This window comes from Giraffa tippelskirchi, chromosome 7 (genome assembly GCF_054371585.1).
Source record: "Giraffa tippelskirchi isolate mGirTip1 chromosome 7, T2T-mGirTip1v1.2.pri, whole genome shotgun sequence".
NCBI lineage: Eukaryota > Metazoa > Chordata > Mammalia > Artiodactyla > Giraffidae > Giraffa > Giraffa tippelskirchi.
This window is the reverse complement of record NC_137281.1, coordinates 73,360,403-73,383,231: the sequence shown is the minus strand read 5'-3', so window position 1 is coordinate 73,383,231 and position 22,829 is coordinate 73,360,403. Positions and strand designations below refer to the sequence as shown.

The window sequence follows — 22,829 nt, the reverse complement described above, 5'->3', positions numbered from 1 at the left end:
GACGCGCGCTGTGCCGCGCCATCGCCGGCCTCCGCAGCCCTGGACCCGCGGCGCCGAGCCGCGCTGCCCGGGGGCGGCGGAGGCGAGGGGGCGGGCGCGGGACGCGGCGCTCGGGAATGGGCTGCTGGCGTGGCTTCTCCTTTAGACCAGGTGGGAGTGCGCGTCACTCAGTAGTTCGGGGATCAGAAGCTGCGGAAAGGTCCTCCCCGCCGCTCCTTCCGCTGGGACGGGCTTCTGCGGCTCTTTACGGTCAAGTTTTTGTACCGCAGAGCTGGCCCGGATCGTCCCCTTGTGAGGTGGCGGCATCTCCTCCATCGAGCTGGGAGCCTCCGAGGATCCGAGCCAGGAGATCTGGGCTATCGAGTCAGTTTACCATCTTCACGTGGGCTAACAGTGCGAGCGGGTGGATATTGTATGTAAATTTCAGAACTGAGCTGTCCTGCCTCTGTGAGGTTTTCCTTGTGGTTGTAGTGGGAACCGTGTTTTCCTCTCGTTGGATAAGGGAGAGGTGACCTTCGCCCTTAGGCACTTGTTCCCTCTTCTCGTCCTTTAAACTGAAAAGAGGCAAACCAGAAGATTAAGGGAGTTGGGAATATATTTCAATGATATTAAATTAAACGTTCATGTGGTTTGGTAGATAGAAGTCACTTCTTCTGGTTTTACAGAAGCATGCCCTTATTAAACCACCTATCAGTCTAAGACAATCTAGAACCTAGCTGTCAGTTTTGACAGCTTTTGTTGACGGCCTCTTGAGGAAGTAAAATCTTTAAAAGTCAGGAGGTTACTGCAGAGAACAGTTCCTCTGTTGCACTTTCTAAGAATCAATTCCCTGTGAGAAATGATCGGTTAAGCTGCTATTGAATCGTATCATGCTTGTATTTGCAGAGAAACGGTATCCAAAGAATCAGGTTGTGTGGCCCTGAGTGAAAGGAGGATTTCCCTTGGGGGTGGGAAGTGGGGACAACTGTAAATTTGTCTCCTTTGAGAGGCACATTTACTAAATGCCACAAGGTCTGCACAGAGAGAGGTAAGAGTGAATGGCGTTTTTGAGGCAGAAAGTCAAGGGTGGCGCTTGGCATCACACTGAGTACCCTCAGGATAGGTGGGCAGTAAATAGTTATCAAACTGACTTTGAATGAGCTCGGTTGGGTGGGCAGGAGCAGGTGGGGCTGTGGCGATGTCCAGTTCCTAGTCACCTGAGAATGACTGAGGGCAGAAGCCACAGAAACCAACACAGTTCACCGTCTACTGAAACGATGTTTTGAAGCCTGCATGACAGTGAAATTTGAAGTTTTACTTTGTCGATCGTGGAAATTTAATGATGGGGAAGAACATAGATGGAAACCATGAAACAGAGCTGCAGTAGCTCAGAGTGGCCCCTGGAATGTTGCTGCTCAGTATAATTTGGTGCCCTGGGCCTTATCATAGCCCCACATACTGGAAGTAAAACTGTGATGGCTAAAACTATGATTATGAAGTAAAACTGTGATTTCCTTTTTTGGTTTAGATGCAGGAAGAAAGCAATAAGATAGTCAGGTTGTGTGATGTGAGGTTGAAAAGCCAATTTGTTAATCCAAATTCAGTGAGCCCTTACTGTGTGCCAGGCCCATATTGGGGTGCAGTGGGACAGATGTAGCTCACTGGTCTGGGGGAGGCAGGAAGCCTTCTTGGGGAGATTTAAGGTGGACCTGATGGATGAGAGGGATTCCCAGGTGGCTCAGTGGTAAGGAACCCATCAGCCAAGGCAGGCAACGCATGGGAGACCTGGGTTCAATCTCTGGGTTGGGAAGATCCCCTGAAGGAGGAAATGGCAACCCACTCCAGTATTCTTGCCTGGAAAATTCCATGGGCAGAGGCTGGCAGGCTACAGTCCCTGGGGTTGCAAAGAGTTGGATACAATTGAGTGACAGAGCATGCAATCACTGTGGTCTGATGGATGTGTAGAAGCCACATAGCTAAGCAGAAGCCACATAACTAAGCTGCTGCTGCTGCTGCTGCTAAGTCGCTTCAGTCGTGTCCGACTCTGTGCGACCCCATAGACGGCAGCCCACCAGGCTCCGCCGTCCCTGGGATTCTCCAGGCAAGAATACTGGAGTGAGTTGCCGTTTCCTTCTCCAGTGCATGAAAGGAAAAGGTGAAAGTGAAGTCGCTCAGTCGTGTCTGACTCTTAGCGACCCCGTGGACTGCAGCCCACCAGGCTCCTCCGTCCATGGGATTCTCCAGGCAAGAGTACTGGAGTGGGGTGCCATTGCCTTCTCCGATAACTAAGCTACAGTAGGTTAAAAACAGTCTGCTTATGCTGCCATTCTGCTATCAAACTCATAAAACATAAACCATCACCATCTACTGAAACGATGTTTTGAAGCCCACATGACTGTGAAATTTGAAGTTTTACTTTGTAGATCATGGAAATTTAATGATGAGGAGGAACATAGATGGAAACCATGAAACAAAGCTGCAGTAGCTCAGAGTGGCCCCTGGAATGTGACTGCTGTGAGTCCCTGGTTCTGACCCTTCCACTCCCTAGCTTATGACCTTGCACACGTTTCCTTACCTTTCTGCCCTGGTTTCTTGGTCTCTGAAATGGCCCCGCATAGGAGGGGTGTGTGTGTTGTGATCCCTGCTCAGGGGCTGTGGGGAGGATTGCCTGTGTGCATGAGGTATGCACAAGGTAGGCATGTGTGCATTGTGTATGCACAACACTCGTGTGTACATCATCTTTGTACAGTGTGTGCCTGTGTGCATTGTCCCTGGTGCATAATGAATGCTCGGTGAGCCTTAGGATAATGATCTCATTCCCATCATTTCCAGATGTAGAATCCGAGACTCAGAATTTTGAGATCCTGTCCAAGGCTAGAGAGCCCAACAGTGGTGGAAGTTAAGGCCAGGATCCCATTTGCCTGACTCACAGTCAAGGTCACCTCCCCCTTAGCGTGTCCAACAAGTGTCACATGCTGGATGTGACACTTATGAAAGTCATAAAAGGATCTGGTCACTGCTTATCAGAATGCAAGAAGCAAAGCAGATAATATCAATGTCAAGGCTTACAGACTTTTCCCAAGCAATTTAGAGATATATGTTTTGTATTAATTTGCATTGCTTTGCATGTCATTTTATATGCATTTCCACATGCTGGTTATTTTGCAAGTGGGATCTACAGGCTGAAGCTTCACATATATAAGATCAAATTAAATTAATCAGAAGTTGAATGCAGCTGCTTCAAACCCTAATGGGCCCCCAGGCACAGTGTGCTGAGTGTGGACTTTAAGGGAAAAGATTGGGTCAGTATTTACTGTTTTAGAAGATGTGGGAAACCAGATACCATTTGGTAAAAGCAGGTCACATCTTAATATGTGATGAAGCTTGATTTGCTGAACACACTAGAAAATTCAGGAAAAGGAGAAAGCCAAAGGGAAACTGCCTGTTATAGAAAAATGCCAGAAATGGAAGCAGAAGTCTGCTTTGTAAAGCTGAACCAATAAGAAACACTAAGGGTCAGAAAGCAAAGATGGAACTTGTGCTAAACAATGTTTTAAAAAGGAGCATATTGTTAAATACAAATGTGTGACGTTTCAAAACCAGTAAATTCTCCCTAATTTGGACTCAGTGGGAAACAGGCATTGTGTCTTAGTAAAATCTTAGAAATATATATATTGTGAAGACAATGATGTTGTTCCTTAGAGCACAGGTTCTCAAAGTGTGATCCCTGGACAAGCTGCACCAGTGTCACCTGGGAACTTGTTAGAAATGCAGATTCTGCAGCCATCAGACCAGCTGAATCAGAACCTCTGCAAATGGGGCCCAGTAAACCTATGATTTAATATTTGGAGCCCGCTTTCATGCCTCTTTGTTTTTTCCCTCCTTTGGTCTCAGCCTTCCATTTCCCTCCTGTGGTCGCTAGGTCACTGTGCTGCTTACTTTTCCATCAGACAGTGTCCTGGTAGAGGGTGGTACCCAGACACAGACCCGTCCGTTCCTCTGTCCCACAGTCTACACTAATGGAACATGCTAAGAACCCTCTAGGCTCTCACGTTCTACAGCTTGTGGTTTTCACGTTGTCCAGGATTATACTGGCTTGGTTTCTGGTTTGGTTTTTCTGCCTTTTAAAAATCTTTTGGCAGTCTTGTACCAAACAAACTGGGACTCCTCCTGAATATATAGTCAGCCAAAACCCTGAACCATTCTCTCCAGATGCTCCTGTGAAATCACATTTCTCCATCTGGTATGATGCAGTTAATTTCTTGGACCTGATTGTTAGCCTTTATATTTATATCTGTTCAGTTTCATCTCACTAGATCCAAGTCTGCCCAGTTCTGTTTGGGTCCTCCTTCTGTCCTTTTTCATGTAAACCTTTGAGCCCTCTGCTGGTGTCCTGGCCCGAGGAAATAATAACAACATGAGCATCTTGGTTAGAGGCCTTTGTCACAGTTAATGAGGCTTAAAAACTTGGCATCTTTTCGGGCCCTGGGGGGCCTAAAATCGGAATAATACTTGCCATCAGCCTCATTGGTGTTTGCATTTAAATTACTGCTGTTCTGAAGTGCCCCTCACGTGGTTTCTCCATGTGAGGCATGTTTCCCAGCTCCTTCCTGAGTGCCCCCCATGGTTCAGTCTCCCTAGCACATTCGGCAGGAGCAGTTAGTCTCTCACAATTGCTTTTCCCTCCCTATTATGTTTATACCATCAGCGTCTTGGTTTTTTGCATAGGTGACCCAAGGTAAGTTTCAGCTTGTTAATGGTCAGATTCAGGTGAACTCAGAAATTTCCAGCTAATGGGAAGCAAAAAAATGTGCCTTGTCATTTCTCTCTGCTTCAGCACCCTACCCATCCAGGCTCTAGAATTCAGATATTTTGTGCTCAAGTCTGTATTTTGCTGGGACAGTAGGGTTATTTAATGTTTTTTTTTTTAAATGTGAAATTTTGCTCTTATATGATTCTTAAAGGAGCACACTTAGATAATATAATCACACACACACAAAAGTTTTAAAAGTCAGAAAGCAGAACAATTTTATGGCAAGAATGCTTTTGAGCCATGGTTGCTAGAGCATGAAAAAGTGCCTGGACTCCTACACTCTCACACCATCCATGATCCTTATCCAGGGCTTCCCTGGTGGCTTGCATGGTAAAGAATCCACCTGCAATTCAGGAGACTCGGGTTCCATCCCTGATTGGGGAAGATCCCCTGGAGAAGGAAATGGCTACCCACTCCAGTATTCTTGCCTGGGAAATTCCATGGACAGAGGAGCTTGGCGGGCTAGAGTCCATGGGGTTACAAAGAGTCGGATGTGACTAAGCGACTAACACACTTTATGCAGTCGTACTCAAGCCCTCTCCCTCCTCCCTCACCCTGCTTTGAAAGACCAGCTTTAAACCAAACTGCAAAAAATCCCAATAAAATCCAAGACTACTTTCCTCCTCCAGGATGCTACCAAACCTTTTTTGATGTGACATTCTAGCTTAGCATGGCAAGAAAAAAAAGGCGCTGAGTGATACGGGAGCTATTGGTAATCTCTAGGAAATCTCCATGATATCCTGTACTTCTGCCTCTTTGATTGCTTTTCCTTCTCCCTGCCCCCTTTGTTGTTCTTCCAGTGTAGTTCAGGGGAAAATAGATGAGTTTATCGCTTTGAAGGAAGGCTTCCTGGCTGTGCTCAGACTCAGATCTGTCAGCTGGTCTGCTCTTGGATAAAGGTTCTGCAGAACCTTGGAAACCCTGTTTTTCAATCCTGTTTCTGTAGACCCTGGTATTTCTCCTGGTCATCTACCAGATCCTACCAGGACAGCCTATGGCAGAACTCGTTCGGATGGCAGCCAGGATCAGCAAGAACAAGGCGTAGCACAGCCCCTGTGTTCCTTTTCCCTTCCTTCGTCTTCTCTGCATCACTGCAGCATGGCTGGAATATCTGCACTGTGGCGTCCTTCCCCACGCCCCCACGTTCCTTCTAGGGGGCAACAAGGAGGGCTCTCTCTGCCAGCCATCGTCTTCCCCAGGTTCTCCCTTCCTTCAGCCCTTCCAGCCACAGCCTGCCCTACTCTCAGGCAGAAGCAGAGAGATGTCCCAGCTGATGGATCAGGAGAGAAAAGCAGAGTGACAGACAAGGTAGGCACAAAGTAAGTCGCAAAGGCTGGATCACGGAAAAATACTGCTCGAGTCATGTGGAGATTGTGGAACTGGAAGAAGGGATGTGGAACCAGAGGGGAGATGCTAAGGAATAGCGAAAATGTGAAAATCACTGTCATGTCCAACTTTGTGACCCCATGGACTGTAGCCCTCCAGGTTCCTCTGTTCATGGAATTCTCCAGGCAAGAATACTAGAGTGGGTAGCCATTCATTTCTCCAGGGGATCTTCCCAACCCAGGGCTCAAACCTGAGTCTGCCACATTGCAGGCAGATTCTTTACTGTCTGAGCCACCAGGGAAGCCCTAACATAAGATGAACACCACAGCAAAAGAATCCCTAAAGGAAAGAAACTTCCAAATGCTAGCTAGTGACTTACCTTTTCTGGGAGATTATCTCTAAACAACAAAATTTAAATGTAACAAAATCACTGGGATTCCTCAAATTGTGTTGTCAAGTCTCTCAGAACCTCACTGTTTCTTTCTCTGTGTATTTATTCCGCCAGACAGCATAGTCTCTAGTTGTATCTCTCCAGAATCTAATACCATGCCTGTCTGGTACGTAGTAGACACACAGTAAATGTTTGCTGGATGGATGGGCAGCCAGTTGAAGGAGGATAGAAATAGGATATATAAAAATAAAGACGTGTAAAATATGAACACAAAAGAAAGCAAAGACATGACCTGGTATTTGTTCACTCACACCCATAGCAGCAGCATTCATGGTAGCCAAAAGGGAGAAGCACTGCAAGTGTCCATCCAAAGACACTCTCCACAAATGGAAAAACAAAACGTGGTGCACACATCCAAGGAAGTACTATGCAGCCTTAAAAGGAAGGAAATTTTCACATGCGCAATAACGTGAACGACCCTTGAAGACTTGGTGTTCAGTGAGATAAACCAGCTATGAAGTGACATATTGCATGGTTCCTCTAAAACAAGGTTCTTAGAGTAGTTGAATTCATAGGAAGATGAGCTAGAATGGTGGTTGCCAGGGGCCATGGAGAGGGGAGTGTTTAGTGTTTGATGGACACAGAGTTTCACTTGGGAAAGATGATAAGTTCTGCAGATGAGTACTGGTGATGGTTGTACAACAGTGTGAATGTGCTTAATGCCACTGAACCATAGCAAATGAAGCAACTGAGAAAGAATTAATTTCAAAAATATACAAGCAGCTCGTGCAGCTTAATATCAGAAAAATAAATGACCCAATCAGAAAATGGGCCAAAGAACTAAAGAGACATTTCTCCAAAGAAGACATTCAGATGGCTAACACACACATGAAAAGATGCTCAACATCACTCATTATCAGAGAAATGCAAATCAGAACCACAATGAGGTACCATCTCACGCCGGTCAGAATGGCTGCTATCTAAAAGTGTACAAGTGATAAATGCTGGAGAGGGTGTGGAGAAAAGGGAACCCTCTTACACTGTTGGTGGGAATGCAAACTAGTACAGCCACTATGGAGAACAGTGTGAAGATTCCTCAAAACTGGAAATAGAACTGCCATACAACCCAGCAATCCCACTGCTGGGCATACACACCGAGGAAACCAGAATTGAAAGAGACACGTGTACCCCAATGTTCATTGCAGCACTGTTTACAATAGCCAGGACATGGAAGCAACCTAGATGTCCATCGGCAGACGAATGGATAAGAAAGCTGTGGTACATATACACAATGGAATATTACTCAGCCATTAAAAAGAACACATTTGAATCAGTTCTAACGAGGTGGATGAAACTGGAGCCTATCATACAAAGTGAAGTAAGTCAGAAAGAAAAACACCAATGCAGTACATTATGGAATATATTCCATATATATGGAATTTAGAAAGATGGTAATGACAATCCTATATGCGAGACAGCAAAAGAAACACAGATGTAAAGAACAGACTTTTGGATTCTGTGTGAAAAGGCAAGGGTGGGATGATTTGAGAGAACAGCATTGAAACATGTATATTACCATATGTGAAATAGATGACCAGTCCAAGTTTGATGCATGAAACAGGGCCCTCAAAGCCAGTGCACTGGGACAACCCAGAGGGATGGGATGGGGAGGGAGGTGGGAGGGGGGTTCAGGATGGGGGACACATGTACACCCATGGCTGATTCATGTCAATGTATGGCAAAAACCACCGCAATATTGTAAAGTAATAGCCTAATTGTAGCCTCCAATTAAAATAAATTGATTAAAAAAAAAAGAAACATGTAGATAGAGAACAGACTTATGGACACGGGGAGGGGGAGGAGAGGCTGAGCTGTATGGAGAGAGTAACATGGAAACTTATATTACCATATGTAAAATAGATAGCTAATGGGAATTTGCTGTATGTCTCAGCAAACTCAAACAGGGGCTCTGTATCAACCTAGAGGGGTGGGATGGGGTGGGAGATGGGAGGGAGGTTCAAAAGGGAGGAGATATATGTTTTCCTATGGCTGATTCACGTTGAGGTTTGACAGAAAACAGCAAAATTCTGTAAAACAATTATCCTTCAAGTAAAAAATAAATTAATTTTTTTAAAAGAAAAAAATGGTTAAAATTTTAACTATGGATCCATCCATGTCCATCTACCTCTCCAGCCAGCCAGCCACCCATTTTTCTATCCATCTCTCCAGCCACTCACCCACCCATGACCTTGCCAACATTTATGGGATGGCTTTTCTAGGATAGGCTAAGGAACAAGACTTTTTAACACTACTGATTTTTTTTAGTGGTTTTCTCAAATGGCACCCCTAGTGCCTATTGGCTTTTCCTGCCAAAATATACCCAGTGCATGAGCTGAGTTAGTCATCGCTGTATTCATGGGGGTGAGCACCCCTGACCCTCTCTCACAGATGAGGAGGCAGAGTTCTAACGAGATTAGTGACCTCTTGTCAGTGCAGTTAGGACTTCAATTCAGAAACCTTGGCTTTAAATTCCAAACCTTAATGCTATACACAAATAAAGCAGGAGGGTGAGATGGAGGCAGCTGAGGGTGTGGCAGGGAGGAGAGGAAGGGGAGCACGCAAGAGGGGGAGGGAAGAACCACTGGACACACTTCACCCTCCATGGTACTGATACTCTGTTTCTTGATATACAACACGCTTGTTGCAAAACATGCTCTCAAGAAGGCAGCCAACCTGCAAGGTGACCTTCAGAGATCCAAGAGAGGGGTTATGCTGTAACCTGAAGAGAGCTTACCTGAGGCCTGGTGAGCAGACTGCTCAGTTCATGCCAGTATCAGAGTTAAATTGGTAACTCTGAGCGTTTGCTGTTCTTCAGAGGTTTATCTAAAGCCACCATTTGCCTCTAAATCCACACGGATGAGAATTTCAGCCTCATGTGAGACACATTTGTGCTTGCCTATATAGGGAATTATATTATTGTTCAAGTGGACACGTTAACCCAGTTTCAGTTTAAGCTTTATTCGTGTGTGTGTGAAGCATTACCATTTTCATATGTTCTTTCAAAGTTGCATCTTTGCAAAATTGCTTACACATATAAAGGCTTATTTTTCTAACATAATAAAACTGTAGAGTGGCTGGCTGCTGCTGGTTGCATGGTTTGAGGATTGGGGGGCTGAGGTTGCTAGTATTCTCTTGGGCTGTTCCCGGTCCCAAGGCAGTTGCTACAATATGAGCCATCATGTCAGAATTCCAAGCAGAAAAGTGGATGAACGGGGAAAGAAAGCCACACTGGCATACCATCTGCCCTGAATCAAGTTCATCTGAAGAGCTTTCCCAGATACCCCACATTGTATTTCATTGACTGCTCCTCGATAGTGGAGGCTGGGGGAAAGTCTTTTAGAGGGGTATGGTCTGCTGTCAACAATACAAAGATTCTCTTAGTAAAGGAAGGGTGGATGTTGGGAGGCCATTGCCAACTTTACCAGAGCCATACCTATTAATACAATCCTTCCTACCAGATCTGTTTCTGAATTTCATCCCACTGAACTCTGTCTATTCTGGCCACACTGTTTCAGTGATTGTAACATTATAATCCACTTGGAGATCTGAAGAGTCTGATTTCTACTTTTGCATTCTATTGAGTTGGCATATAAGTTTGCTGAGATACTTGGTTTTTAACTAAATAATCTGTTAAATTTTTATTATATTAGCCAAAAATAAAACCTCCATGTTGAGACCTGTTATCTTAATTAAAACCATTACTAAAGAGTATAACCAGAAAGAAACATTCACAGACATAAAGAACAGACTATGGGTTACCCAGTAGAGAGAGGGAAGGGGGAGGGGCAAGATATGGGTAGAGGATTAAGAAGTACAAGCTACTATGTATAAAATAAATAAGCTACATGGGTATATTGTACAACACAGGGAATATAGCCAATATTTTATACTAAGTATAAATAGACTATAACTTCTGAAAATTGTGAATCACTTTTCTACACCTGAAACTTACATTATAAATCAACTATATCTCAGTAAAAATAAAAATAATAATAAAAACCATTGCTACAATGCCTCCTTTAGGAGATGCCAGCTGGAGAATTTCCTGAAGTCGTTTCTAGATTTCTAGATTTGACTTTGGGTAAGACATTTTACACAAAACCTCTGCTTTTGAAATTACTGTTTTGGCAGAATTTTCCTGAGCCCTGCCGATTTTATTTATTCCATCTCTTTAAGTTCCTGGATCTTAACTTTATTGTGACTCTGTGCACACAAGTTCTCGAGACAATACAGATCTTGACTCAGTCACGACAACCTGACAGTGTTGCCAGCCTAGAATTTTTTAGCAAAAGTGCAGAAGCATATTGAAATCTCCAGCTCGGCTCCCCGCCACATTGGTGGAACACAGAAGACAAACAAAGGAGCCTTTCTGATGATTTAAAACTGTGTGTGTTTAATGCTGGCCTTAAGCCATTTCTGCTGTCCATAACCTTGATGCACATCTGCAGGTCCCTGTGCTGTCTCTGTGATGTAATTATGAGCATTGGAGATTCTACTTTAAATGCACATGTGGAAGTCAGAGTTACTGTACCTCTTCAGTTGCTGCATAACCTTTGAGGAATTAATTTTGGCCAGTGTGAAATAGAGAGTTAGCCATATAGTACCAAATAAGTGCTTCCAGAAATTTCTGGAGTGGGATGGACCCCAGATACCCGCTGGACAGAGAAAGTTCTTTTTTCTTTCTAGCACACTAAACATGCATTTGTTTGTTTAAAGGAGTTAAAAGTTTTCCAATTAAGGTTTTCCTCTTTATAGAAAAAGAAGCCAAATAAAGCCACATTTTTAAGTTAGAACATAAAGCATAAACTATGTATTGGTTTGTATTGGGCCAGTTAAGTATGGAAGGCAGAGATAAGAAGAACTAGAGAAAGGAATGCAACTTTGCTGTTTATAAACTTGGGAGATAAAGATTAAGTACATCAATAAACATCTTTTTTGTAACCTTTTATATCTATGAAGAAGGAAATATTTGATTTAAGCTGTTGCCATCAGACCTAAAATGTGAGAGCATAGGTGTTTTTGAACCAACTCTCAACCCCATCCCCAGCCCTGTTCTTTTTTTTCTTTCTTTCTTCCTATGGAAAAACCCAATGTTTTGCAACATAATGAGGGGCACAAACTGTTACAAAATAAAAACTTTTCACCCAGTAGGATCATTTCTGGTCCTTTCAACTTCCTACTGCTGCTGCTAAGTCACTTCAGTCGTGTCCAACTCTTTGCGACCCCATAGACGGCAGCCCACCAGGCTCCCCTGTCCCTGGGATTCTCCAGGCAAGAACACTGGAGTGAGTTGCCATTTCCTTCTCCAGTGCATGAAAGTGAAAAGTGAAAGTGAAGTCGCTCAGTCATGCCCGACTCTTAGCGACCCCATGGACTGCAGCAAAGACTTCTTAAGTCATATAGCTTTGCCCAGCAGGATACACAATCAACTTTTGAGGTTTGCCCTGTGGACCAGATGAAACAAAGCCCAGAATCCTTGGCTGTCTCCTAATTGGTGTGACTATAAAAAGCTGGCTGAGTTCGGCACTCTTTTGCTCCATTGCTGCAAGCCCAGATTTCTGATGACTTTGAGGGTCAGACATGAGGTAAATACATCCTGATGCGGGTTGCTCAGTTCCCATGTGACCTTAAATGACCCTGTAAATCTCTCCCAAGCTTGAGAGGAGCCAGCCAAGTAGCTATTTGGAAGAATTATAATGTAAAGAGATGTTTGATAGACTGAGATTCCCGTCCAGCAGTTTTATTCAGACCTCTGTTCTCACATCTTGTGGGTTAAGTAAACCTTTGTTTAAGAAAAGTTGTGACCATAGTCTTTGTACTTGTCAACAGAAGCCTGCTGCCTGTAGAGGAAACTATCAGTCGTGACATGTTCCCCAGGGACCATAACCAGATCCCCTTTGGATGAAGGGCATCTTGTTGCCCCAAGTGAGACAGTTTTAACCGAACGGACAATCTGAGCAACTGAGCCCGGGGAGGTCCTCTTCAAGGGTACGTTTTGTGTACTCAGATTGCTGCAGCTTTCTCGGGACTGCTTTGTTACATGCTTCCTGGAGATGGCTTTGCTTGCCAGGGATCCTAGAGGGAGTCACTGCAATTTTGTACTATCTAGAGAATCGCCCTAAAGATAATGAACTCGGGGAAAGTTTATAGCTACTGCAATGCATAGAGTTACAGAAACGGTTCAGCTGGTTGTAACCACACAGAAGTAGTTCGATTGGCTCTCCTTGGGTGTCTTTTGGAATTCTTTGGTTTTTGATCTTTCAAAAGATATAGAGCAGACGTGAGGAAAAAATTCTAAATTTTAAAATTTTAAATTTAACTAGAGTAGATTTTTCTGCCTTTCAAAATCCAAGATAGGTATATGTCTTCAAGAACAATATGCGTCAGGCATTAACAAAAAAAGAATGTTTTCAGGAAGTGAAAAACAAATAATAGTTGAATGTCAGAATGAAGAGAATAATGAATGTACTATATTAGAAATATAATGAATGTACTATTTTATAAAAACTGGGAAAGAGTCAGTATGTTGGTTTCCCAAGAAATCATCGTCTTGTAAAGGTCCTAGTACTTGACTTCTGCATACCACAGTTCTCTTTGCATAGTTATTTCACATGCATGGTGGTATAAGACATTCATAACAGCACTGTTGGGGTGCAAAACCATTATCCTGCTCAACACTTGGGAAATAAAAACTTACCCAAGATTAGATGAGGGCTTTCCCAGGTGGCGCTACCTGTCAGTGCAGGAGATGCAGGAGATGCAAGAGATGCAGGTTTGATCCCTGGGTCAGGAAGAGCCTTTGGAGAAGGAAATGGCAGCCCACTCCAGTATTCTTGCGTGGAAAATCCCATGGAGAGAAGAGCCTGGTGGGCTACAGTCCATGGGGTCGCAAAGAGTCAGATATTACTGAGCATACATGTATGTGCAGATAAGATTAAATGACTTAACCAGGGTCGCTTGAGGCATTTTGGTGGCAGAGCCCAGATGGAACATGGGTCTTCTGACTTTGTCCTGCTGAGCAGCACTCTGGGCCAGGTGGGTGTGTACTTGGGGCAGGCGGTAGAGTATAAATAAGGCTGGTCCCAGAGACAGACATAAATAAGTAAAGTTAACTGCTGCTGTGATGAGGGTGGGATTCCCTGGTGGCTCAGAGGGCAAAGAGTCTGCCTCCAATGCGGGATGAGTGTTGAGAAGCAAATGGGAGTACAACATTCAGGAAAGAGATTCGAGAAGGGTGATTAGAGAGGACCAGAGGGAAGAATATTTCTCTTACAACTTGAGGGATATGGAAGGGCCAGTCAGGCCAGGATTCAGGAAAAATGATCCCAACATGAGAATAGCAAGTGCAGAGATCCCAAGGTGGTGTTCTAGGAACTTGTAGAAAGGCTGGGATTGCTTAGAGCTTAATGAATGATTAAAAAAAAAAAAAAAAAAGACTGAATGAAATGAAGTTAGTTGGAGAGGAAGGCAGGAGCAAGAACTGGCCAGGCCTTCTGGCCATGGAAAGGACTTCTGATTTTACTTTTAAGTGCAATGAAACCCAAATGAAGGTGGTGTAGGTGTGGGGAGTGGGGCCAGGCCAGGGTGTGATCTGACTGACGGTTTTAAAAGATACTTTTGGCTACAGTACAGAGAGTGGGTTAGAGGGAAACAAGTGGGGCAAGTAAGGAGGTTACTTCATATACAAGCAAAAGATGGTGCTGGCCCAGATTAGAGTGGCTCCTGTAGAGAATGGAAAGGGATGGGTGGATTCCCCCACCTTTTAGTTGTAGAACCAACAGGGCTCTTCTGCTGCCAGGAGGCTGAAGGGCAGGCTTGCGTTCCAGTTACTAGTGTACGCTCTGAAATCAGCCAGAGTTGAAAATCCTGGCTTTTCCACAAATTAGCTCTTCATCCTCTGCAACTCAGTTCCCTCATCTGAAAAACGGAGACGATAGTACCTCCCCCACAGGTTAATTGGCTGGAATTCCTGAGATACTGTAAGTGGTACTGACGCTCAGCATGGACCATTAGACAGATGGGCCCGTGTCCTCTGACGCTGGCAGCACAGCCTCAGCTAAGGGGCAGTGGAGCCAGATGGACCGAGTGCCTTCTGAGGGACCTGGGTGGGGGCAGCAGACGTCCCCCTCTGCCCAGTCCCTTGAAGAGAAGCAGCTGGAAATACAAAGGCGTATGTAGTGGGGGAAGGTGAGGAGTGAGCCAGCAGCTAATGACAACTAGGCCTGTGCTTCCTCACTTAGAGAAGGAGGAATTTGGACTCAGATCGCCATTTAAGTCCCTGGCAGCTTTAGCTTTTGCTTCTAAGCTTCTTCAGGAATTATGGGATAATTAATTCAGCTTTAGTGGGAAAGTCCCCGAAAAGTCAATTCTATTGTTTCACTGTTTCTTCCTGTAGAAAAGTATGTTGACCTCAGTTAGAAATCCTTTATTTTCTAACAGTTCACAGACCCAGTTTAGAATAAGACTCATTCACACTATATTTTGAAATAAAAGAAACAGCTACAACAGTGCCTATAGAGTGAGATTTCAAGCCAAGGGTGGGGACAAGGGGATTAATTGGGATCAACATACATACACTACTATATAGGAAAGAGATAACTAATAAGGACTTACTGAACAGCCCAGGGAACTCCACTCAGTACTCTGCTGCTGCTGCTGCTGCTAAGTTGCTTCAGTCGTGTCCAACTCTGTGAGACCCCATAGACGGCAGCCCACCAGGCTCCTCTGTCCTCAGGGTTCTCTAGGCAAGAACACTGGAGTGGGTTGCCATTTCCTTCTCCACTCAGTACTCTGCAATGACCTATATATAGAATCTAAGAAAGAGTGGATATATCTACATATATAATGGATTCACTTTGCTGTACAGCAGAAGCTAACACAACACTGAAAATCAACTATCCTCCATTAAGAATTAATTTAAAAAAAAGAACTAAAAAAAAAAATGTGTGTTTTTACAGCAACAACAAAAAGAACAAGCCAAAACAGGTATGTTTACTAAAAGCAGTCTGGATGGATACACTGTCCACAGAGGACTATAGCCAGGTGGTGGATTACTGGTCAGCTTTGTTTTCTTCCTTGGACTGTTCTGACTTTCTGATTTAAAAAAATAGGGAAAAAAGAAAGTTTACTTTTACAGTGACTGGAATACTTTTTTCTCCTCTTTTTTGAGACTACAGCCTCTTATTATCTGAGGACCATCTGTCCTCATTTGTATGGTGCTGTCTCACTGGCTCAGTCACACGGTTCTTTCCTCTCCTTTTTTGCCTGTGCTGGGTCTCCACTGCTGTGCTGGCTCTTCTCTAGTTGCAGCAAGCAGGGGCTGCTCTCCAGTGGTGCACTCGGGCTTCTCACTGCGGGGGCTTCTCTTGTTGTGGAGCACGGGCCCTAGGGCACAGGGGCTTCAGTGGATGCAGCATGTGGGCTCAGCAGTCGGGGCTCCCGGGCCCTAGAGCGTGGGCTCCCGGGCCCTAGAGCGTGGGCTCAGCAGTCGGGTTCCCGGGCCCTAGAGCGTGGGCTCAGCAGTCGGGGCTCCCGGGCCCTACAGCACGGGCTCAGTAGTTGTAGAGCACAGGCTCAGTTGCTCCTCGGCATGTGGGATCCTCCCAGATCAGGGATCAAACCCATGTCTCCTGGCTTGGCGGGTGAATTCTTTACCACTGAGCCCCCAGGGAAGCCCCAGCCACACTGTGCTTACTGTTTACCTGCTCACAGTCCGGTAATTACTTGCCTTTTGCAGTCATCCTTTTGACTGCAAGGAGATCAAACCAGTCCATCCTAAAGGAAATCAGTCCTGAATATTCATTGGAAGGACTGATGCTGAAGCTGAAACTCCAATACTTTGGCCACCTGATGCGAAGAACTGACTTCTTTGCAAAGACCCTGATGCTGGGAAAGATTGAAGGAGGGAGGAGAAGGGGACGACAGAGGATGAGATGGTTGGATGGCATCACTGACTCAATGGACATGAGTTTGAGCAAGCTCCGGGAGTTGGTGATGGACAGGGAAGCCTGGCGTGCTGCAGTCCATGGGGTTGCAAAGAGTCAGACACGACTGAGTGACTGAACTGAACTGATAGCGATCATCCCTCTAGAACAATGAAGATGTAAGGTCATCAGAGCAAAAAACTGGCCTCCCTGCTCCTTTGCTGACTGCAGGTGCTCTGGGGGCACTGAAGAAATGCATCTAGGCTGTGCCATCCCTCCACTCGTGGTCTTACTCCAAAACTTTCCTTGAGTTTGTTGATGAGAACGTCATCAAGGGGAGAATGAGTGGCTTTGTTGAAATCAAGGCTCTGCAGTAGAAGGACAGGATTTTTCTTTTGGTGAGCTCATCTTTTTATTAGTGTTTTTAAGTAATTCCTCTCTGTAAGAAAGAAACAAAATTCTGACATTTCTATATCAATAAACTCTTCAAATCTTATTTTTTACACTGACATATAGTGATTCAAACTTTAAAAATTTATAGGAGGCCTTCCCATGTGGCACTAGTGGTAAAGAATCCACCTGCCAGTGCAGGAGATGCAGGAGATAAAGGTTTGATCTCTGGGTCAGGAAGATGCCCTGGAGTAGGAAATGGCAACTTGCTCTGGTATGCTTGCCTGGAAAATTCCATGGTCAAAGGAGTCTTGTGGGCTACAGTCCATGGGGTCACAAAGAGTCAGACATGACTGAGTGACTGAGCGCGCACACACACACACACACACACACACACACACACACACACACACACACACACTTACACAGAGGATATATTCACTATGTAGAGAGAAATTGCACCCAGAAAATTTTCTAAAATAATTAGTGATTCTCAGAGGATCCAATTTTTAACCCTGGTCACTACAAGAACAAGTGAATCAGTGAATAGTCAGTGACAGGACACAAGAGTAACTGATGGCAGAATTTCTTAGGGTGAGCTCACTTCCTTTTCCTTTCTTAGATTCCATTGACTGAAGCATGGACTAATCTCTTCATCAGCATGTAGACTGACCCCAGCCCCTGGCTGCAGGAACAGAACTTGTCCATCAGCTAGCATTCCTCCAGGCTAATTCCCCATTTAAACAAGCCCTTAAACTGAGTGGAAGGTCTCCGGATGTCAAACATGATTCGATGTTCACTTCTGTTCCAACTTTAGGACAGCTAGATCAGACATAGTAATGAGAAATTTTAACTGAGGACTAAAACTGTTGGGAAAAATGTTTTTTATTTATATTCCAAAAAACAGCATTGCCTACAGGGTTTGTCCCTGCACAAAACTGTCTTGGGTTCAAGTTCCAGCTGAAGCACTTTCTAGCTCTTTAGGTCGTTGTTCAGTTACTGAGTTGTGTCTGACTCTTTGTGACCCCATGGATTGCACTATACCAGGCTTCCCTATTCTTCACCATCTCCCTGAGTTTGTTCAAACTCATGTCCATTGAGTCGGTGATGCCACCCAACCATCTCATCCTCTGCCACCCCCTTCTCCTCCTGCCTTCAATCTTTCCCAGCATCAGGGTCTTTTCCAATGAGTTGGCTCTTCCATCAGGTGGCCAAAGTTTTGGAGCTTCAGCTTCAGCATTAGTCCTTCCAATGAATATTCAGGACTGATTTCCTTTAGGATTGACTGGTTTGATCTCCTTGCAGTCCATAGGACTCTCAAGAGTCTTCTCCAACACCACAGTTCAAAAGCATCAATTCTTCAGTACTAGCTCTTTATAATCTTGGGCAATTTCTTAATCTCCATGTGCCTCAGTTTCCTGTCGTGTTAGAGGGATAGAGGTAGTATCTACCTGGTTGATCCGTGGAGGAAATTGTTGCTACATATGGAGTACCTAGAACCAATAATAACGGTATTGTTAAATTAATAAAGAGCATTACATGAAAACATTCAGGCATTGATTCTAAAATATTGAATTTATGTCAACCCTTTGGGGTAAAATGGGAGACAGATTGAAAAATAGCCCAATAAGCCATAGGTCTGGGCAGGATCTTTAAAGAAGTCAATGAGTAGTGGTAGTAACAGGAGGAGGAAGGAGGTTGGGGTGTTGAGGAAGAGATGATGAGGGTGAGGGGGAAGCCACACCAGCGTTAACCAGGGAGCCAGGATCTGGACTATGCCAAAGCTCCGTGCATTACCTCATTTGGCCTTCAAATCCCTTTAGGTAGTTACTGTTATTTACATCCTTTTACTGATGGGGACAGACGGGTGGCGGGTAAGGGGCTCGCCCAGGGGCCCACGTGGGGCCTCCCACAAGCTGAATGGGACCATGTGTGACTGCCTCTTCTCCCGCTCTGCCTGGAGCAAGAACTTAACTCTCAGCCTCTCTAGTCTTCCTTCTGCCTTTCCACCTCCTCATTTGGTCAGAAAAGTGAAGGTCATTTCTTTCACATTGTCTGCCTATAATTACCTAGTGGATTCTTTTCTTTAAAAAAAAAAAAAAATCAGTACATCCTGTATACTGGGAAAAAAACCACGATTTGATCTTCCCAGGCAAGCTGGACGCTGGGAAAGAAAAGACCTGGGATGTGTTCTGAGGGCCTCTATGGGCGACTCCTTTCACCCAGGCTCCGGAACCCTCACAGCCCAGGGAGCAGGGAGCATTTCCAGTCCCCAGTTTGAGACTCAAGAGGGTCTCAAAAGGGTCGCTTGTTCAGTCTTAAAGCTACTGCCCCTCCAGGGACTGAAGCCTGGGTCTGGGGTGCCCTGAGCCCTCCATCTGCTTTCTCTTCTCCCCCACCCCCTTCCTGTGCGCTCCTGGAAGGTGTGCGGGTGTGCAGGTGTGCAGGGAGGGAGCAGGCAGGGGAGGGGTCTGGAGGGGCAGAGGCCAACTCGCCTGCAACATGGATGGTGGGCCCCCATTCTGGGTGCCCAAGCTAGACCACATTCACCATTTTCCTTCCCTGGTGATTTCCCATTCCCCTTCCTGCCCCTGTGAGGAAGCAAGTACTGCAGTGACAGCGCTGGGTTTTAAATTGCTGTTGAAGGCGAGTTCATTGAAGAGCTGCTAATGGCTGTGGCCATTTAACCCTGAAGGCAATTATAACCACTTAGCTGGGGTGTACTTTGGTGTGCCTGCTGTTTCCTTTGAGACCGTGAACAATGCCTGGGAGGGCAGGGGGAAAGAGGATGGTTTGGGAAGAATGCTTTATTCCTCGTCCCTGTTGGGGTTTCATTGAATTATCCAGATAGAACTCATTTGATGCAGCCGTCAACCTTTGTTGCCATTTCCTTCTGCCTCATCACTAGGTGCTTGCACCCGTGTGGTGATAACTCCCCAGTACGCCAGCTTCCTCACCTGCCTGGCTGGGTAGGAAGGAAATACCCCTTTTCCCAGGAGTGGGGAATTATTTGTAGTATAATTATAAGACTACTTCAAGGCAGAGACACACCCGCCTGCTCTCTGCCCGTGAGCCATTAAGAGGGAAAGAGCCGATGGGGTGTTTGTCGAGGGTGCATGGCTATGCTGGTTTTCTCGGGCAGTCTGAGCTGAGCCAGGAGGCCAGGGCTGCCCAGAGGGAGGGTCGCAGGGTGCCTGGGGCAGGAGAGGTGGCAGCACCCTGAGAGAAGTCTGATGGGAGCGTTCTGGGTCCTAGGGCTGAGCTTTGCCAACCAGGGAGGAGAGTTAATTCTAAAGGAAGACAGTGAGGGAATCGGGGTGGCCCAGAAGCTTGCTTTCTGACTCTCCTCCCATGCCAGGCATTTTTAAGAAGGAGAACTTAACCTGTCTCCAGGGCAGCCTTTAACATCAGGGGAAACAAGCAGCCTTCCAGTTCTGTCCTGTCCTAAGTCCAAGTAAAGCTCCTTCTCCTGCTCACTACGGCCAAAAATGTCATTGAAAGCACTCCCTTTCCCAGGTTAGAAGGAACAAGGGGTGGAGGTACAAGCCCTTTGATCAGAAAGAGCTTTTATGAAATCCTGAAAGGGGCTCTCCCAGCTCTGGGGCGAGTCAGCAGGTTATCCCCCTGGGCACTGAAGCCTTTGCTTTTCGTAAGGATGAGGAGGATGGTCAGCAAAGATGTTGTCTGGGCCTGGTAAGTGGGAAGGAGAGGAAAGGCTGAGTTTGAGGGTGTGTGAGATGACCATGTGGGTGCACAGGAAATGGAAGAGTCCGGTGGCGCTTGCTTCTCAAGCTTGAGTCACTGAGTGGATAAACTGAGATGGAAAACAGAGGAGAGGTGACGATGTCGTGTTCACTTACGGCCTCATTGAGGTGGAGTGCCCATGGCTGTCTAAGTGGAGGTGTCTATCAAGCAGTTGGATGTTCATGTCAGAAGCTTGGGCAAGAGGTGGAGGCTGAAGATAAAGATGCTGGCACTGTACACAGGGAAGGAGAAATCCTGAAAGTGAGGGAGAGTGTTCGTGAGAAGAGCAGTAAGCTGAGAATAGGACCCTGGGGAAACCCAGAGGAGAGTCTGAGGTGTGGCAGGGAGAACACAGACTGCAGGGCACTTCACTGTTGATAAATAAAGTGTCATTCTTTAAAGGGAGTAATTCAAGTGAAGGTGAATCAGTGTATGTCATTCCTACAAGAGCTTTTTCAGTTAATCTATATAAAAGAAATCTACAAAAGTAAATCAGCTTCAAATGTCTTGCTATTTCTTTCTAAGGAAATTGGGTTCAATGATTATGTCCTTGTTTAAGACTTATTGAGATGTATAAGGAAATTCTATACGGGCTCCTCAGACCTCCCCAGTTCTCAGTATCTGACCCTCCTGGAGGCACCGCTAGGAGCTTGGCCAGCCCTGGTCCTCAAGCCTCAGGGTAATACTTCATGGATTTGCCCATTTCCTGCTGCTCCCCAAATAAGTACATGTAATACCCTTCCACTGGGTAGCCCATTTTTATCTGATAAAGTGATATAATCATTTTTTAAAGATGTTCGTCTATTTGGGTGCAGTCATATAATCATTTTTCACATTCAAACAGTCCGAAAGGCTATTTGGTGAAAAATAAATCCCCTCTTCCCCAGGCCCCAGATTCTTCGTCCTTATGAAAATATTGGCCTTCAGCTGACTGTTTTTGTAAATAAAGTTTTATTGGCACACAGTCATTTACATACAGGCTCGTCCAGTCATTTACACACTATCTGTGGCTGCTTTCCCATTATAGTGGCTGAGTTGAGCAGCTGTGACAGAGAAAGAAAAAGCTAACTGACGTGTGCTCTCTGTGTAGGCTGCTGGGTGTGTATAGTCTTTTTTTGGACACACATGTGAGCTCATGCTACACTGTTTTCTGCATGGTCCTATTTCTATCTGACAGTCTGTTGCGGACTGTCCCACAGCGGCACGTGCACATTCGTCTCAGGCTGGGTGTAATTAACCACTGCCCTGTAGGATGTCTTAGTGGTTTTCAGTTTTTAGCCTGAACTGCAGGGAACCTTCACACACATGAACCCTTCTGGATGAGTACATAAAACTGACAAATTCAGCCAAACTGGCCCCCTACCACCTACTCTTAATGAGTCAGATTCTTTTCATTTTAAGGGCTAAATTGCTAATCCCTGTGAGGAAATGGGAGCTAACAAAATAAGGGAAATGTGCAAGTTTACCAAATTTGTGTAATCTGAATAAAATTTTACAATGTCTAATATTTACTATAGCCTCCTTTGGAGTCTGCCCACTGCTCTTATTTCTGAAGGTGAGTGTCTTAGTCTACACAGGCAGCTATAATAAAATACCATGGACTGGGTGGCTTATAAACAACAGAAATGTCTTTCTGACAGTTCTGGAGGCTGGGATGTCCAGGACCAAGACTCCAGCAGATCCCATGCCTGATGAGGGCTTGCTTCTTGGCTCATAGACAACAGTCTTCCCTGGTGTCCTCACATGATGGAAGGGGCAAGGGAGCCAGCTGCCTGGGGTCTCTTTTCTAAGAGCACCTGTCCTATGTATTTGGACTTCACCCTCAAAACCTAAAAACTTCCCCCAAAACCCCACCTCCTGATACAATCAACTTAAATTGGTGATTAGGTTTCAACTTAAACTTTGGGGGAGGATGCAGACATTCAGTTTATAGCAGTGGAGTTCACTGGGCTTTCCCCATTTGACTTCAGATCTAGATCTAATCAGAATCTGAAGGTAAAATCAAGATGGATATTCCTTTTAGCCTCAGCTGGGTCATTTACATTTTCAATGACCTCTTTGTTGTTGTTATTCAGTCGCTCAGTTGTGTCCAACTCTTTGTGACCCCGTGAACTTCATGCAGCACTCCACACTTCCCTGTTCTTCACTATCTCCCAGAGTTTGCTCAAACTCATGTCCATTGAGTCAATGATGCCATCCAACC

At 45.2% G+C, this 22,829-nt stretch overlaps 1 protein-coding gene across 1 annotated transcript in view; it reads left to right on the top strand.

Annotated features, from left to right (window-relative positions):
- Positions 1-22,829, top strand: part of GCNT4 (glucosaminyl (N-acetyl) transferase 4) — a 29,079-nt gene that overhangs the window by 1,284 nt on the left and 4,966 nt on the right. The gene's annotated exons all lie outside the window — the stretch shown is intronic.